The sequence below is a fragment of the Triticum aestivum genome, chromosome 4A, assembly GCF_018294505.1.
Source record: "Triticum aestivum cultivar Chinese Spring chromosome 4A, IWGSC CS RefSeq v2.1, whole genome shotgun sequence".
In the NCBI taxonomy this organism is placed as follows: Eukaryota; Viridiplantae; Streptophyta; class Magnoliopsida; order Poales; family Poaceae; genus Triticum; species Triticum aestivum.
This window is the reverse complement of record NC_057803.1, coordinates 485,751,660-485,768,907: the sequence shown is the minus strand read 5'-3', so window position 1 is coordinate 485,768,907 and position 17,248 is coordinate 485,751,660.

Here is a 17,248-nt window from a genome sequence, read left to right as displayed (position 1 = left end):
CCATTACTTTGTCAGTGAAGCAAAGAGGGTGTGCGGCGCCTCTATATCGGGCCACATCGCGACGTAGCTCCGATGGAGTCCGTCTGTGGTTTTTGGCCTGGGCGTGACTAGGCCTGTCACGTCCGAATAGATAGCCGTCGTAACGTGTTGAGGCACGTCCTCGTGATCCGTAGATTGATCTGGTATGTCTTGCTCTACTGTCCAGGTCCTGACGAAGGTCATATGTATAGCCCCGAGCTGTTTTATCTCTGCCTTTACGGCAAGGTGGGGTGGGCTGGTGTTCGGCTTGAGTTGCTGCTTTATCCCGACCGCGTGGTGGTCGGTCAGCCGCATTGTGCGATGATGGTACGGGCTCCGGTGCCTCATCGTCGAATTGAGGTAGCAATTTTCGCTTCGGGTAACTTTTGGCTGGGCGCTTGAGGCCGTATTTCTTTGGCTACCAAGACATCAGTCCATCTATCGTTGAGCAGATCTTCGTCAGTTTGGAGTTGCTGCTGCTTCTTTTTCAGGCTCCTTGTAGTGGCTATTAGCTGGCGCTTAACACGCTCATGCTTGAGAGGTTCCTCAAGCACGATAAAATCTTCGTTGCCAAGGCTCGCCTCATCCTCGGAGGGTCGAAGATAGTGTTGCCCTCCGAGTCGTTGTTTATGGCCCGTTCATCAGGGCTAACTTGCCCATCTTCCCGATCGTCCTGTTCGGCCGTTTGTTCGTCGGGATCTTCTCTGTCTTCGGCACCGTCCGGAGTGTTATCGTCTCTTGTGCCGGTGTTGCTATCCTTGTTGCGGCGGGATTTAGAGCAGCGCCACTGACACCGGCGCTTTGGTTGTTTCTTAGGAGGCTCATCCTCCACTGGATTTTCCTTGTCATCGTTGTTATTCTCTTTAGGTGTATCCACCATGTATACGCCGTACGAAGACGTGGCCGTCCAGCGTCCGGTGAATGGCGGGTTTTGGCCGTGCTCCTCATCTGCATCGTCGTCCATACCATCGATGTCGTCGGAGCCGTAATCGAGCAAGTCAGTTAAGTCCTCGACAGTGGCTATGTAGTAGGTGGCGCATGGGAAGCGAAATTCCCCGTCATCGGCCTCCAGTTCGAACCAGATACAGTTCGGCTTTGAGTCCCCCGCTAAGGACAGATTTTTTAATGAGTTCAGCTCGTCTCCTAAATGAGTGCCGGAAGATATCTGCGGCGCTGAATTCGGTGATCGATGACCGATCCTTCTCGACATACGCGGACGCAGATAGTTCGGACCTTATAGCCGGAAACGAGTCCGAGGTTCCGATGAAACGGACATTGTCGGTGTCAAAACCGGCGGATCTCGGGTAGGGGTCCCGAACTGTGCGTCTAGGCGGATGGTAACAGGAGACAAGGGACACGATGTTTTTACCCAGGTTCGGGCCATCTCGACGGAGGTAAAACCCTACTCCTGCTTGATTAATATTGATGATATGGGTAGTACAAGAGTAGATCTACCACGAGATCAAGGAGGCTAAATCCTAGAAGCTAGCCTATGGTATGATTGTTGTTCGTCCTACGGACTAATACCCTCCAGTTTATATAGACACCGGAGAGGGCTAGGGTTACATAGAGTTGGTTACAATGGTAGGAGATCTACATATCCGTATCGCCAAGCTTGCCTTCCACGCCAAGGAAAGTCCCTTCCGGACACGGGACGAAGTCTTCAATCTTGTATCTTCATAGTCCGGGAGTGCAGCCGAAGGTATAGTCCGGCCATCCGGACACCTCCTAATCCAGGACTCCCTCAGTAGCCCCCGAACCAGGGTTCAATGACGACGAGTCCGGCGCGCAAATTGTCTTCGGCATTGCAAGGCGGGTTCTCCTCCAAATTCCGTATACCTGTTGAATAATGTCCGGTTTCTTGTAAATGTAGCGCTCCTTGGCTTCTACGCCCAATAATGGTCGTCTTCCACGTGTCAAACGAATACAAAAAGTCAGGGTGTTTTTACATTCACACTCCTAGCCGCGTAAATGAGCAGCCTATTTAAAGGGACGAGGATTTAGATCCAAACCACACCTTCTCCCCTCCGCGAGTATTCATCAGAGCGCATCCGACAAAGGTCCATTCCACCATGGGCAGTCGTCGCAGCTCCTCCTCTCGCCCTTCCAGGCCTCAGCCTGGAGATTGGGAGAGATGCTCCATCCCGCACAGCGAGCTAGCGACGCTCCAGACCAAGGGATTTCTCCCCCCGGCCTATATGGTCCCGGTTCGAGCCAGACTTGCCACCTATAATGGCGGAGAGCAAGCGGAGAGCGCCCCCAATCCCTCCAAAGGAGAGCGGGTATGCCTTATCCCTTATTTAATAAGAGGGCTCGGATTTCCAATTCATCCGTTTCTCCGGGGGCTCCTGGAGTTCTATGGCCTCCAGCTACACAACCTCACGCCTGCCTCCATATTGCATATTGCGGGCTTCATAGCCCTTTGCGAGCTGTTTTTGGGTGTCGAGGCTCATTTCGCGCTGTGGAAGAGGCTATTCTGCCTTGTGCCCCATTCTCAGAAAGGGTCAATATATCAAGTGGGCGGAGCCGAAGTGTGGCGCATCACCGGGACCGGATATCTATCCGGAACCCCAAAGAAGGCGTCCGAGGACTGGCCTTCAGAATGGTTTTATATAGAGGACGTCCCGCTGCCGGATCCTGTTCGGATCAGCCTACCTGAGTTCGACAGTGCTCCCCTGAAGAAGCGCCTAAGCTGGCGTCCACGGAGCCCTCAGAGGGAAAGCGACAAGGACGTTCTTTACCTGATGGGCCGGATAAGATTGTTAGCTCATTCCGGACTGACCATGATCGGGGTCATGGCTGCACGTATCATGCGAGGGGTGCAGCCGCTATAGTATAGAGGCCACCCCATGTGGGACTTCAATGGAGAGGACGACGCCACCCGCCACGGCCGTAAGGGGCCGGATTCAGCTGCCGCCCTAATAAAGATCTTGTCTGCTTTGTACAAGGGAGAAGAGGAGGAATTTCTCCGCATCAACCCACAGGGTGGATTTACTATGTACAATCCTCCAAGTTGGGTAAGTGGACACTTTTACTTGCCCACCCGTTTTATATTCCCATTGTTAAATATATAGTCTAACGACTTCAGCGCAGGAACTGCGCCAGGCTGTTAAAGAAATAAACAGCCCTTCTCCACAACCCGAGGATCCGGGACGGTCCCTTGACCCGGCCTCCCAAGAGGATCCGGACTTATCTGTGGAGCTGATTGATGGGGTGTTTCATCAATTGAGCATGGACAACACCTTGGTGGCCATTATGGCCGATTACCCAGGGCTACTCCCGGCCTCCCAGGTAACTGAGACCGAAGTCCCAGCACCTTGAAAAGGGGTCCCTCCTCGTGTGTTTTCAGTTTCCTGATAACAACCGTGTTTTGCAGGGGAGGTTCTTGAGACGGGAGGCCGAGCCTGCGGCGACTAGCCAACGAGGGGCTGCAGGGCCCCGTGGGTTGAAAAGAAGTGCAGTCCGGACTGAGACATCGCCGCAAAGGTATAGCGCGCCCTCTCATTCTCAGGTGTTATTCCTTCAAGGAATATTAACACTCATGCTTTCTTCAGGACAAAGAGACCTCGCCGGACTATATCCGAAGAGGTTGCCAATCGCGCCTCCACCAGCCATGCTCCAAAGCCCGGTCCGGAGGCGGAGGCGAACACAAGGCGCGCACCGGACGCTCCTCCGACAGAGGATGCGGACAGGCTGTCTGCCACCAATTCCGAGGTGGAGAGTGCCATGAACCACAGGCGTCGCCGGACAGTTCTTCGCGACGCTTGTTTCTCCCAAGAGGCATTGGATGCCTTCAATTCGGGAGATGCGTACCTCCGTGCCGCTCAAAATGGTCTAGCCAGAGCCACGGAGCAATATGTAAAAGACATACGGGTGAGAAAATTTAATGGTTATATATATATATATATATATATATATCAGTAGCCCCCGAGACTTGAAAACAGTTAGAATAACTGATTTAAGGATCATTTATAATGAAGGTACTTGCGGAAAAGAATACCCAACTGTCCCAGGAGCTAGAAGAGTGCAAAGCCCAACTTGAGGCCACACTAGCCGCGACAGGGGATCCCAAGGAGACCCCCTCTAGTAATATATGCTTCAAAAAGATAAGTAGTTTGTGAAGTGTGGCGTGTGTGCAAATATGACAATAACATTGCAGATGGCGCCGGAGTAGATCCGGATAAGCAACAACTATTGCGCCAGTTAAAAGCCGGCGAGAGCATGCTTACGAGGGTGAGGCAGGAGAAGAATAATCTCCAAGATGCCAACACCCAGCTGGGCGAGGAACTAAAGGATGTTCGTGCTCAGCTGTCGGACTCCTTGAAGGAGAATCAACGGCTTTGACACGGCATTTTTAGTAAGTGCTTAAACGAACTTTGAAAAAAGAGTTCGGCGAGGAAGTCGACTAACAGAGTAATGTCTGTAGGTATGCTAACAGCTCGTCCTGCAGAGGAGATGCCCGGTTCTACGGGTGACCTTCTTCCCGAGCTCTCACAACTGCACGAGCGAGTTCGGCAGGTGATGCAAGGCGTCGCCCAGGCCTTGTGGCCATCCGTCTCCATGCCCGAGGGCCTTGGAAAGCTTGCAGAGAAGCTGAAAGGAGCGCGGCAGCGCTTCCGATTGTGGAAGATATCGGCCTACCGTCAAGGCGACAGGGAGGCCTGGGCCATGGTGAAGACGTGGTACACGAAGGCTGACCCAAACCACATGGCCGAGGTCGGACCTGTGGGGCCTGATGGGAAGGAGATCCCTGTGAGCTTAGTATACGTCCAAGTAGAATTGGCCGCAAAGTATTCCCAACGGGACTGTAAACTAGACAGCCTATTAGATGGTATTGAAGAGGAATACAATCAGTCAGATTGACTATGTAATTTTAATTGACATGTGTAATGCCTTCTAGCCGGATTGTAGATCGTTTGTCATGGCCGACCTTTTCGCTTCAACCTCGGGACCTGACGGTCCGGAGTGTGTCCGAATACCCTTGCGGTTATATAAGAACCGGGGTATGCATGGAGACCAGGCGTAGGGGTCATTAGTGCTTGAACAGACAAGTGCCCAACTAGTTATGTTATATTACATGGTTACTAAGAAACATCTTCCAGGGAGAATAGTTCTGTTAGGGGTTCCTTTCCCTGGGAGGCATGCCCTAAAGTGCATGTCCATTCTGCAAAAAGAGACGTAGGAAAAACATCTGGGGGCGCATAAATAAATAAGTGAAGAATCATCTTTAGTTCACCGACCGAATATTCCCTTAAGAACGCTAGCTTTCGGCTTCACCCAGTCTGAGGTACACATCCGGCTGACCCGGCAGTAACAATCGCAGAGGTGCTCCCTTTACCACCTAGCTGAACAATCGGGAATGTAGGGGTAAGCACAGGAGCCAGGTAACCCAGCTTGGCCAAAACTTAAGTCATATCGATGCATATAATGGTGAATAAAAGGTACATGCGGAAGTGTGACACATGTGTTGGGCATGAAGCCCGTATAAATAAGCTTCTGTTTAAAGAAGCCCCCAGGTTTAATGAGCGTGGATAGCGCGTCACTTGATGAGCCTTTAAAGGCTATAAGAGAAAGGAAGGGGAGAAGGAGAGAAATGTAAGACAGAAAGTATATAAAAAATGGATAGAGGAAGGAGACGAACACAGAGTCCGGCGCTAGGCATAGAATCTTCGGAGACAGGCTGCGTTCCATGGGTTCGGCTCGAGTCGGTTATCCGATGCATCTCGCAGGCGGTACGCTCCACCAGTCAGGACTTGGTCAATTACGAAGGGACCTTCCCACTTGGGCTTGAGTTTGTCCTTTTTCTTGTCCGGCAGGCGTAGAACTAATTCGCCAACGTTGTAATTTTTGGCCCATACTTCTCTGCTTTGATATCTTCGAGCCTGCTGTTGATAGAATGCAGAACGGGCTTTTGCCACGTCACGCTCCTCCTCCAAGGCGTCCAAACCGTCCTGCCGATCAAGCTCGGTTTCTCTTTCTTCGTATATGCGCACTCTAGGTGAGTCATGAATTATGTCGCAAGGTAAAACTGCCTCTGCGCCGTACACCATGAAGAATGGTGTGTATCCGGTGGTGCGATTCAGCGTGGTCCGCAGCCCCCAGAGTACGGAGTCGGGCTCCTCTACCCAGTGCGTATTAGATTCCTTAAGGGACCGCACTAATCTAGGTTTGATGCTGCTCATGATAAGACCATTTGCACGTTCGACCTGGCCGTTATTTTGTGGGTGATAGACGGAAGCATAATCGAGCTTGATGCCCATGTTTTTGCACCAGAGTTTTACCTCATCGGCTGTAAAGTTCGTGTCGTTATCAGTGATGATGCTGCGGGGGACGCCGTAACGGTGTACGACCCCAGATATAAAGTCTATCACCGGTCCGGATTCGGCCGTCTTAACAGTCTTGGCTTCTATCCATTTGGTGAACTTATCCACCATGACCAGTAAGTATTTTTTCTTGTGGGTTTCGCCTTTAAGGGGTCCGACCATGTCAAGCCCCCATACCGCAAAGAGCCAAGTGATGGGGATAATTTGGAGGGCGGTGGGTGGCATATGGCTTTGGTTTGCAAAAAGCTGGCAACCGACGCATCATTGGACTAAGTCCTGAGTGTCTGCCCGGGCCGTCGGCCAATAAAAGCCTGTACGGAAAGCCTTGCTTACAAGGGACCGAGCTGCAGCGTGATGACCACCGAGTCCGGCATGAATTTCAGCCAGAAGGTTCCGCCCTTCCTCTTCGGAGATGCACCTTTGAAAGACTCCGGTAGTGCTTTTCTTATAAAGCTCTCCCTCATGGACTTTATAGGCTTTAGATCGCCACACTATGCAGCATGCCTCGTTTTGGTCCTCTGGGAGTTCCTGCCTAGTTGGTAGGCTACGAATGGTTCTATCCACGGGGCGATGACGACCATTATTACATGGGCTGAAGGTGTGGTTTCATTGGCAGAGCCTCCAATTATGTCAGATTGTTCGGTGTCGGGTAGTGCGGTTGGGTCCGGGCTGTTATTGCCGGGTTCCCCTTCCCATACTACGGATGGCTTGAACAGCCTTTCCAAGAAGATGTTGGGGGGACTACATCGCGTTTTGCGCCGATGCGTGCCAGGACATCCGCCGCCTGATTATTTTCCCGGGCTATATGGTGAAATTCGAGCCCTTCAAACCGAGCTGACATTTTTAAGACGGCGTTGCGGTAAGCTGCCATTTTTGGATCCTTGGCATCGAAGTCTCCATTTATTTGGGATATCGCGAGGTTTGAATCCCCGCGCACCTCTAGGCATTGAATGCCCATGGATACTACCATCCGGAGACCATGTAAAAGGGCCTCATATTCGGATGCATTGTTGGAGTCTGTGTACATAATATGGAGTACGTATTGAACTGTGTCTCTTGTGGGGGACGTCAAAACGACGCCAGCCCCTAGACCGGCCAACATTTTGGAGTCGTCGAAGTGCATGATCCAGTTTGAATATGTGTCGTACTCTTTAGGGAGTTCGGCCTCCGTCCATTCTGCGACGAAGTCGGCCAAAACCTGCGACTTAATAGCTCGTCGTGGCTTGTAAGTTATGTCGAACGGGAGGAGCTCAATGGCCCATTTTGCAATCCGGCCTGTCGCGTCATGGTTGTTTATAATATCGTTAAGTGGCACTTCCGAGGCTACTGTTATTGAACACTCTTGAAAGTAGTGTCGCAGCTTCCGGGATGCCATAAATACCGCTTACGCAATCTTTTGATAATGCGCGTACCGTGATTTGCATGGAGTGAGGACAGTGGACACATAATAGTCCGGCTTTTGAAGGGGGAATTTGTGTCCGTCCGTTTCTCGTTCGACGACGAGCACTGCGCTTACAACCTGATGGGTTGCTGCAATGTATAATAGCATTGGTTCGCCAATGTTTGGCGCGGCCAGGACTGGGTTTGTTGCCAATATGGCTTTTATTTCGTCGAGTCCGGTCGTGGTTGCATCCATCCACTCGAAGTGTTCGGTGCGCCGGAGGAGGCGATAAAGGGGTAGTGCCTTTTCCCCCAAGCGGGGGATAAAGCGGCTTAGAGCCGCCACGCATCCGGTTAATTTTTGTATTTGTTTGAGGTCCTTTGGGATATCCAATTGTGACAGAGCTCAGATCTTGGCTGGATTTGCTTCAATTCCTCTACCAGATACAATGAAGCCCAAGAGCTTTCCGGCTGGAACGCCGAAAACGCATTTTTCCGGGTTGAGCATGATGTCGTATGTTCGAACGTTATCGAATGTGAGCCTCAAGTTGTCTACTAGAGATTTGACATGTCTTGTTTTAACAACCATGTCATCTACGTATGCCTCCACTATTTTGTCGATCTGGTTTGCCAGACATGTCTGAATCATGCGCTGATATGTTGCGCCGGCGTTTTTGAGCCCGAAGGGCATTGTGTTGAAGCAGAATGGGTTGTATGGTGTGATGAATGCCGTTGCGGCTTGGTCTGACTCTGCCATCTTGATTTGATGGTAGCCGGAATATGCGTCGAGGAAACACAATGAATCGTGTCCTCCGGTAGCGTCGATAATTTGATCGATGCAGGGGAGGGGGAAGGGATCCTTTGGGCAAGCCTTGTTAAGGTCTTTAAAATCAACGCATAGGCGCTAGGATTTGTCCTTCTTTGGTACCATCACCAGGTTTGCTAGCCAGTCCGGATGTTTTATATCTTTGATGAATCCGGCCTCCAATAGCTTGGCTAGCTCCTCTCCCATGGCCTGTCTCTTAGGTTCGGAAAAACGCCGAAGAGCCTGTTTGACTGGCTTGAATCCTTTTAGGATATTCAAGCTGTGTTCGGCCAGCCTGCGTGGGATTCCTGGCATGTCTGAAGGGTGCCAGGCAAAAATGTCCCAGTTCTCACGTAGGAACTCTCGCAGTGCGACGTCTACATCAGGGTTTAATTGTGCCCCGATGGAAGCTGTTTTATTGGGGTCCGTTGGATGGACCTGGAATTTGACTATTTCGTCCGCTGGTTTAAAGGAGGTGGACTTGGATCTTTTTTCGAGTATCACATCGTCCCTGTTCACCGTGGAGCGTAGCGCAGTCAGTTCCTCAGCCGCTAGGGCTTTGGATAGTGCCTCGAGGGCCAGTGCGGCTGTCTTATTTTCGGCGCGGAGTGCTATGTCCGGATCACTAGCGAGGGTGATGATTCCGTTAGGCCCGGGCATCTTGAGCTTCATGTACCCGTAATGGGGTATTGCTTGGAAGATTGTAAACGATTCCCGCCCTAGCAGAGCATGGTATCCGCTGCTGAATGGGGCCACTTGGAATGTGACCTCTTCGGACCTGTAATTATCCGGCGTGCCGAACACCACATCTAGTGTGATTTTTCCTGTACAGCGCGCTTCCCGACTGGGAATTATTCCTCTAAAGGTTGTGCTGCTTCGCTCATGCGGTTCCAGTCTATTTCCATTTTTTGAAGGGTTTCCTCATAGATGAGGTTCAATCCGCTGCCTCCATCCATGAGTACCTTGGTAAGGTGAAATCCGTCCACTATTGGACTGAGGACCAATGCGGTTGGTGCTCGGGCTGTTCGGAATTTAGGTTCATCACTGGCACTAAAAGTAATAGCCGTGTCACTCCATGGGTTTATTGTTGCTACTTGGTAGACTTCGGCAAGGCTGCGGAGTGTTCTTTTTCGCATATTATTTGATGCGAAAGTCTCGAAGACTGTTAATACCGTACCGGCGTCCCTGGGGTGGCTTTTTGTGGCCTCAGGAATTAGAAGATCTTCGCCAATTTTGGCCACCTGCCGGAGTATCCAACATGCTCTAAGGCTGTGAGTTGGTGTGGCGCCCTCTGTACTGTGAATTTTACAGGGTCCATTAAGCCATCCTTCCAGTACGGTTCCATGCCCTGTAGAGGGTTTTTGCTTTTTGGTGTTTAACCCGGGTGTCTGGCGATGATGCACCCTTTTATTTCGGACTGGGTTTGTATTCAGGGCCGGATTGTCCCAAAATTTTATTTCGGTTTTCCAGGCGCTTTCCATCGCACAGTACTTTCGTACTATGGATGCCAAGTCAGCGAAGCGTGTAATATTATGGCGACTTATGGCGTTGAGGATTCCCTTGTCCGTGCAATTATTGCAGAAGAATGAGATTGCGTCTTCCTCGCGGCAGTCCTTGATCCTGTTCATAACCAGGAGGAATCTGGCCCAGTAATGATGTACTGTTTCTTCGGGCTTTTGCCTAATTTGGGATAGATCGCTTATGTTCGGGTGGGTGGGTGGAATTAAATCCGAAACCTCATCCAATCTGAGACTCAGAGGCCAAGGAGTTTCCGAACTAGGAAGTTTGGATTCTTGGATGTTGTCCAATGAATCTAGCCCATCGCCTGACTCTAGGTTCAGGTCTTGAGTGATGTCCTCCCCTCCGTGGGTATCCGTCTTGGAGGGATCGGGAATCCGGACATAGCTAGTCCATAAGATAGATGAAGGGTCGTCGCACTGTCCCTCTACCACGGCAACGTGATGGGTGACCTGGGGAGAGTTAATCTCTCTCAGATCGGGTTTAGGCCCTATTTGGTCGTAATCCGTAGCGACTCCCAGGGCGGCGATGCGATCCAAGAGCTCGTTTATGGAAGAGAGCTCCATTGGATCCAACTGCTCGGCGAGTTCCGAGCTGATGTGAAGATTGCTTTTGATGACCCGAGAGGTCATCGTCGGCGCAACAGCCGAACAGGCGGTCATAAGAAAACCACCTAGCCGGAGAGTTTGGCCGACAGCCAAAGCTCCCTTAGCAATGGTGCCGTCTTTAAAGACGGGACGAGGCATCCTTCCTGATGGCGACGGCACAGAGGAACTCTCAATGAAAGCACCAATGTCGGTGTCAAAATCGGCGGATCTCGGGTAGGGGGTCCCGAACTGTGTGTCTAGGCGGATGGTAACAGGAGACAAGGGACACGATGTTTTTACCCAGGTTCGGGCCCTCTCGATGGAGGTAAAACCCTACTCCTGCTTGATTAATATTCATGATATGGGTAGTACAAGAGTAGATCTACCACGAGATCAAGGAGGCTAAACCCTAGAAGCTAGCCTATGGTATGATTGTTGTTCGTCCTACGGACTAAAACCCTCTAGTTTATATAGACACCGGAGAGGGCTAGGGTTACACAGAGTCGGTTACAATGGTAGGAGATCTACATATCTGTATCGCCAAGCTTGCCTTCCACGCCAAGGAAAGTCCCTTCCAGACACGGGACGAAGTCTTCAATCTTGTATCTTCATAGTCCGGGAGTCCGGCCGAAGGTACAGTCCGGCCATTCGGACACCCCCTAATCCAGGACTCCCTCAGACATCACCCGAGGTTAGGTCTGTGTGCGGCTCCAACACCATGGAATCTACGGCTTTCATGGCGGGGTTAAGCTTCCCATCCTCGGATGGCGCGATTTGCTCCAGATCTAAGGCCAGAGCGGTTACAGGTGCAATTTCCTGGGTATGGCCCGATGACAGATTTAAGTCAAGTTCATTGTGGTGACGAGGAGCGACTGCCATGGTCTCCAAACCGTCGAAGATCAACTCTCTGTGGATATCCGTGACATAGTTCAAGCTCCCAAATCTGACCTGATGGCCAGGGGCGTAGCTATCGATGTTCTCCAGATGGCCAAGCGAGTTGGCCCGCAGTGCGAAGCCTCCGAACATGAAGATCTGTCCAGGGAGGAAGACCTCTCCTTGGACAGTAGTGTTGTGGATGATTGAAGGAGCCATCAAACCTTTTGAGGACGGCAGAGTGGAACTCTCAATGAAAGCACCAATGTCGGTGTCAAAACTGGCGGATCTCGGGTAGGGGGTCCCGAACTATGCTTCTAAGGTCGATGGTAACAGGAGACAGGGGACATGATGTTTACCCAGGTTCGGGCCCTCTCTATGGAGATAATACCCTACTTCCTGCTTGATTGATCTTGATGAATATGAGTATTACAAGAGTTGATCTACCACGAGATCACAATGGCTAAAACCCTAGAAGTCTATCATGTATGGCTGTATATATTTCTGGACTAAGCCCTCCGGTTTATATAGACACCGGAGGGGACTAGGGTTGTACAAAGTCGGTTACAGAGAAAGGAATCTTCATATTTGGTCGTCAAGCTTGCCTTCCATGCCAAGGAGAGTCACATCCAGACACGGGAGAGAGTCTTCGGTCTTGTATCTTCATAGCCCATTAGTTCGGCCCATCTCCAATAGGCCGGACGCCTGAGGACCCCTTAGTCCAGGACTCCCTCAGGTATGAAGAGGATAACTTTGCATGATATCGGAGAGCTAAAATATAGAAGTAGGTGTTGTTATCATAAAGTTAGAATATATTACTAAATATTATAAATAGCAAGTGTGGAATAATGTGGGTCGGTGTTCGGAATTTTCCTAGGCAATTGTTAACAAGATCGGTAATCACTATTGCAATTTCATATGAGGGAGAGGCATAAGCTAACATACTTTCTCGTCTTGGATCATATGCACTTATGACTGGAACTCTAGCAAGCATCCGCAACTACTAAAGATCATTAAGGTAAAACCCAACCATATCATTAAAGCATCAAGTCCCCTTTATCCCATATGTCGTGACCCACTTATCCGTGTTTATGCTTCTGTCACTCAAGCAACGCAGACAATAAGTAAACCATGGACATATTGCAACACCCTACAGTGGGAATCCCTCACACTTGCGCGACACGGAGAGCACCATAGGACAACACCAAAATAAAACATACAACTCATACCAATCTAGATCATCAATCAACCCAAAGACAAAGGATATCTACTCAAAACATCATAGGATGGCAACACATCATTGGATCATAATATGTGGCATAAAGCACCATGTTCAAGTAGGGATTACAGCGGGGTGCGGGAGAGTGGACCGCGTAAAAGAGATGAGGATGGTGATGATGGTGGTGATGTTGATCAAGACGATCACCGCGGCGATGATTTCCCTCCCGATGGCACTCTGGCGCCACCGAGAGAGAGGAGGAGAGGTTCTCCCCCTTGTGCTTCCTCCTCCATGGCCTCCCCCTAGATGGGGAGAGGTTCTCCCTCTGTTCCTTGGCCTTCATGGCGATGATGGCCCCTCCGAGATCCTCCTCCATGGCCTCCGGTGATGATGGCCCCCTCCGGCAGGGTGCCAGAGAGGGCCTAGTGAAAGGGCATGTAGCCCCTAAGTGTGGTTTTGGTAATTAAATGAAAATCTCTATGGACTAATGTTTCTCAATGAGATATATTTGAAGGTTTTGTCCATAGATGGTGCCTCAAGGATATTGGATGGAATCAAGAATGAAGTCCATATATATGAAGATAGTGCCTCAAGGATATTGGACGGAATCAAGGATGAAGTCCATATATATATGAAGATATATTTGCTCTATGCTTTAGAGTTAAATGGAAATTCCTATGGAGCATCAAGTGCATTGAATCTTATATGAAGATATGTTCCATAGTGATGCTTGAAGTGCATTGGGTTGTTTTGTGAAGTCTGCCATCAAAGCATCTGAAGAAGTCCTCATGGTATCCTTCTCTGGATACCCCTTGCACACGGGCTTGTACCATGCGCATGGGGTCGAGTGTCAACTCTCTGTATACCCCGTGATCACGAGGCCTAGGTGTTGGCTCTCGAGATCCCATATCCAGTGAGGTTTCACGAGGACTTTTAAGGATCAAGGGTTTGAGAGAATAATCAAAGAGAAGAATTCAAATTATGATTCAAGACAAGATCATGGTGAGCTCACGTGTTGGGTTTCAGTTGATCAAGTCTGAAAGCAAGCAACTAGAGTGAAGAATTCATTATGCCTCTCAAGAGATTGTGATGGAGTTGTTAGAAGGGAAAGTGGTGATCAAGATGATATTCATAGTGGAACTTGATATGGTCATGAAAGAGTCTTTGGTGATATTATCTTGAAGCAATGAAGGGAAATGAAGAGTTCATTGTGTCTTTCAAGAAACCAAGATGGAGCTTGGAGTAAAGATGTTGGTTGACCAAGATGAAGCTCGAAGATTATATCTAGATGGTCAACTCTCAAAGCGCAAGCATTGTACCACATGGGATCAAGTGATCCAGTGGTATGGTAAGTAATTGTGAATTGTGCTTTTTTACCTAACCCATGCTATGTGTTTGTTATGTCTATGTGGGTTAGGTGTTTCTCATGGGCTTGCATCAAAAGGAAAGATCTCAATTAGCCTACGTGTGGATGACATCAAGTGGTGATGGTCATCGGGTTCGAGGAGTCCAAGTGCAAGATGAGAAGCCGGAGGTTATATGCTTTGAAGCTTGCGGTCCACATCATGATAATGCTCATGTGAATACGGGCTTAAGTTAAGGCTTCCCTCATTGCAATATGAGGAAGCAATTCAAGCATCTTCACCAAGTGGTTGTGGACAAGAAAGGGATTCCAACTTGAGACAAGCATTGTGTCGTGGTATTTCTCACGGGGGGCTTTGCGAGTCGACAGATGCCACAAGGGCTTAGTGTGAGGGTAAGACTGCTGCTGATAGGACCGGGAGCGGGTATGCGAGTAGCACGCGGTGGTTTACCTAGCTTCGGAGCTCTCCGGAGAGATAATACTCCTACTGCTGCATGTCTGAGTGTATCTATCTGGGGTGTACATCGGGTAGTACAAAGTGCTCCTGGAGCTGTATCTGGAATCAGTGCCAAATGCATCTGATCTGGTATATGCCTATATGAGGCATGCTAGTGGCTGGCCATGTATGGCCATGGCTTGTGGCCGTGAGTGTGTGTGAGTCCATTCTCCATGGATGGATGAATGGATGTGTGTGAGGCCTCGTGCCGTGAGTGTGTGAGCCTCCGCTGGTGCTCCTTATAAAGGGGAGCCCAAGGGACAAGGGATGGCCCACGTGACCAACTTCACTATTTGGGAGACAACGATGTGACATCTCACACCTGCTACAGTGTGTCACTATTGCTCAGCAGTGTCCGGGTACAGCCGTCTTGTCCGCGGTATGGCCATCGTGTCAGGGTCTTGTCGGTGTCGGGTCGTGCTGCAGTCGGCAGCCGGCTGGTTGGCGCAGTCAGCAGCCGGCTGGTTGGCGCAGTCGGCAGCCGGTAGTCGGTCGGGCAAAGCAGTCAGACGGGAAGCCGGCAGGAGCGGCCGGACAGTCGGACTGAGGGGCTTTGCTAGCCCCGATGTCTTGAAATATCGTCTTGCCGTCCTCGGGGTACCCGTGGTCGATTACTCCGACAGTAGCCCCCAAGCCTCCGGGCAACTTGGCAAAGTTGGGCGGAGGTTTTTTGGCGAGTGTTCATGGAAATTATCAAGAAAAAAGACAAAGTTAGTCCATGCAGATATATCAAATGTTTGCTTTTACCATTGCAAGTTTTATGCGGAGGGTGCCGACTCGGTTTCGTCCGAGCCCCCTTCAATCTTTTTCATGTTCCCTCCACTCTTTGGCTTGTGCTCTCGCTTGTCGGACAGCCGCTCTGCGGTCTGTGGCTGAGAGTGGACCGCGGAGTGGAGTGTACAATACTCAGACTCTGGGAGCAAACTTAACCGAGCAGATACTCATAATGGAGACGGCCGGGTCACCCGAACCGTTTTTCTTCCCGAATGTTTTTCGCGTGGGTGGCCTCCAGCATTCACCCTTGCTAGCCGGACAGCCGCTCTGCGGTCTGTGACTAAGAGTGAGCCTTTGGTACTGCGCACGCTACTAAGTCGTCTGCGGGAACTAACGTCTCAGGCCAAGCGGCCAGCCCCCGGGCCAACTCTGGCTGGCGCCGGGGCGAACAGTGATGCAACTGTAATAAAAAATGCGGAGATAGCACCCGAGCATCGCTCGGGGTTATCCGTGCTTGCGTGATGCAAAAATATGCGGGCGAGGAGCTCACATTGATTTTTGTGTAGTCGCGGTCGTCGAAAACAGCCGGCGCGACTCGGCGCTCGCGGAGCGCGTCGGCACACCCGCTGGGTGTAGCCTTCGAGCCCCCAGGCGCTCGAAGGGGGGTCCCGGCCGGTCAGGCTTGACCGGCCAGGCGGCGAGGCGTCTTGCAACGCCCTTTTTTCTTCTTTTCTGCCGCCTAGGGAGCCGGACAGACCTCTTCTCTTGTCTGCAATCTTTGCGGGGGCGCGCCAGCGCACCCGCTGGGTGTAGCCCCCGAGATTCGGGCCGACTGCTGAGCAGTCGGGCCGGATCTCCCGGCAACTACTTTGTCTTCTTCGCGGGGGCGCATCAGCGCACCCGCTGGGTGTAGCCCCCGAGATTCGGGCCGACTGCTAAGCAGTCAGGCCGGATCTCCCGGCGACTACTCTGCCTTCTTTGTTGAAGTTGATGCTTTTTTCTTCTTTTCTTTGTCCGCCCACACACTCAAACGGATACTTCTTCTTTCCGTCCAGCTAGGTAGGCAGCCGACAATATTTTTCCAGCTGACCTCTCTCTCTTCTTTTTTTTAGCTAGCAGCCGGCCCGACTTTTCCTCCAGCCGGCTAGCAGGCACTTGGCCTTTTCTTTCTTTCTTCCCTTCGGGCACTCGGCGGCGGCAGGCGGCTGGAGCGGGGGCGCAGCAGTCGGCGTAGGGTAGGCCGGGTGCGGGGAGGCAGACGGAGGTGTGGGGACTCGGCAGGGCCGCAGGGGGCTCAAGAGGCCGGTCGGGCGACGGCAGCAGCCGGCACCTGTGGCGAGCCGGCGCGGGAGGGCGAAGGCGGCCAGATGGCGCAGAGGAGCGGGAGCAGCCGGCCGGGGGCGCGCGTGATTGAAGCCGGGAAGCGTGGGGGCACAGCCGCGTGCGGCTGCGGCGGCAAGCCGGCCAGGGGACGCGCGGAGGTCAGCCTGAGTGGTGAGCCAGCTCGGGCGCGCGGGGGGGAGCGGAGCAGAGGCGAGGCGAAGCCGGCCCGCGGGAGCTGGCAGGCGGCCGAGGCGGGTCGGGGTCGAGTGGCGCGGGAGGCGGCCGGCCGAAACCGGCAGCCGGCCGGGCCAGGACAGGGCCATAGCCGGCACGGGCGGAGGGGCACCCGGCAGCCGTGGCACTGGCAGCCGAGCACTCGGGGTAGAGCCGGCGGCCCGAGGCGACGCGGACGGGCGTGGTTGGTGCCGCCAGGAGGCGGGCAGGCGGCGCGGCAGCGTCCGAGTGCTCGGAGACGGCGGCGCGAGGGAGCAGGGAGCCGGAGGATGGGACGCGGGCCATCGCGGCGACGCACAGGAGCGGTGGTGCCTGGGGCAGGGGAGGCCGCGGGAGCCGGCGCGGGAAGCGGTAGCGAGGCCGGATTGGGACGGAGCCGCAGCCAGCGCGGACGG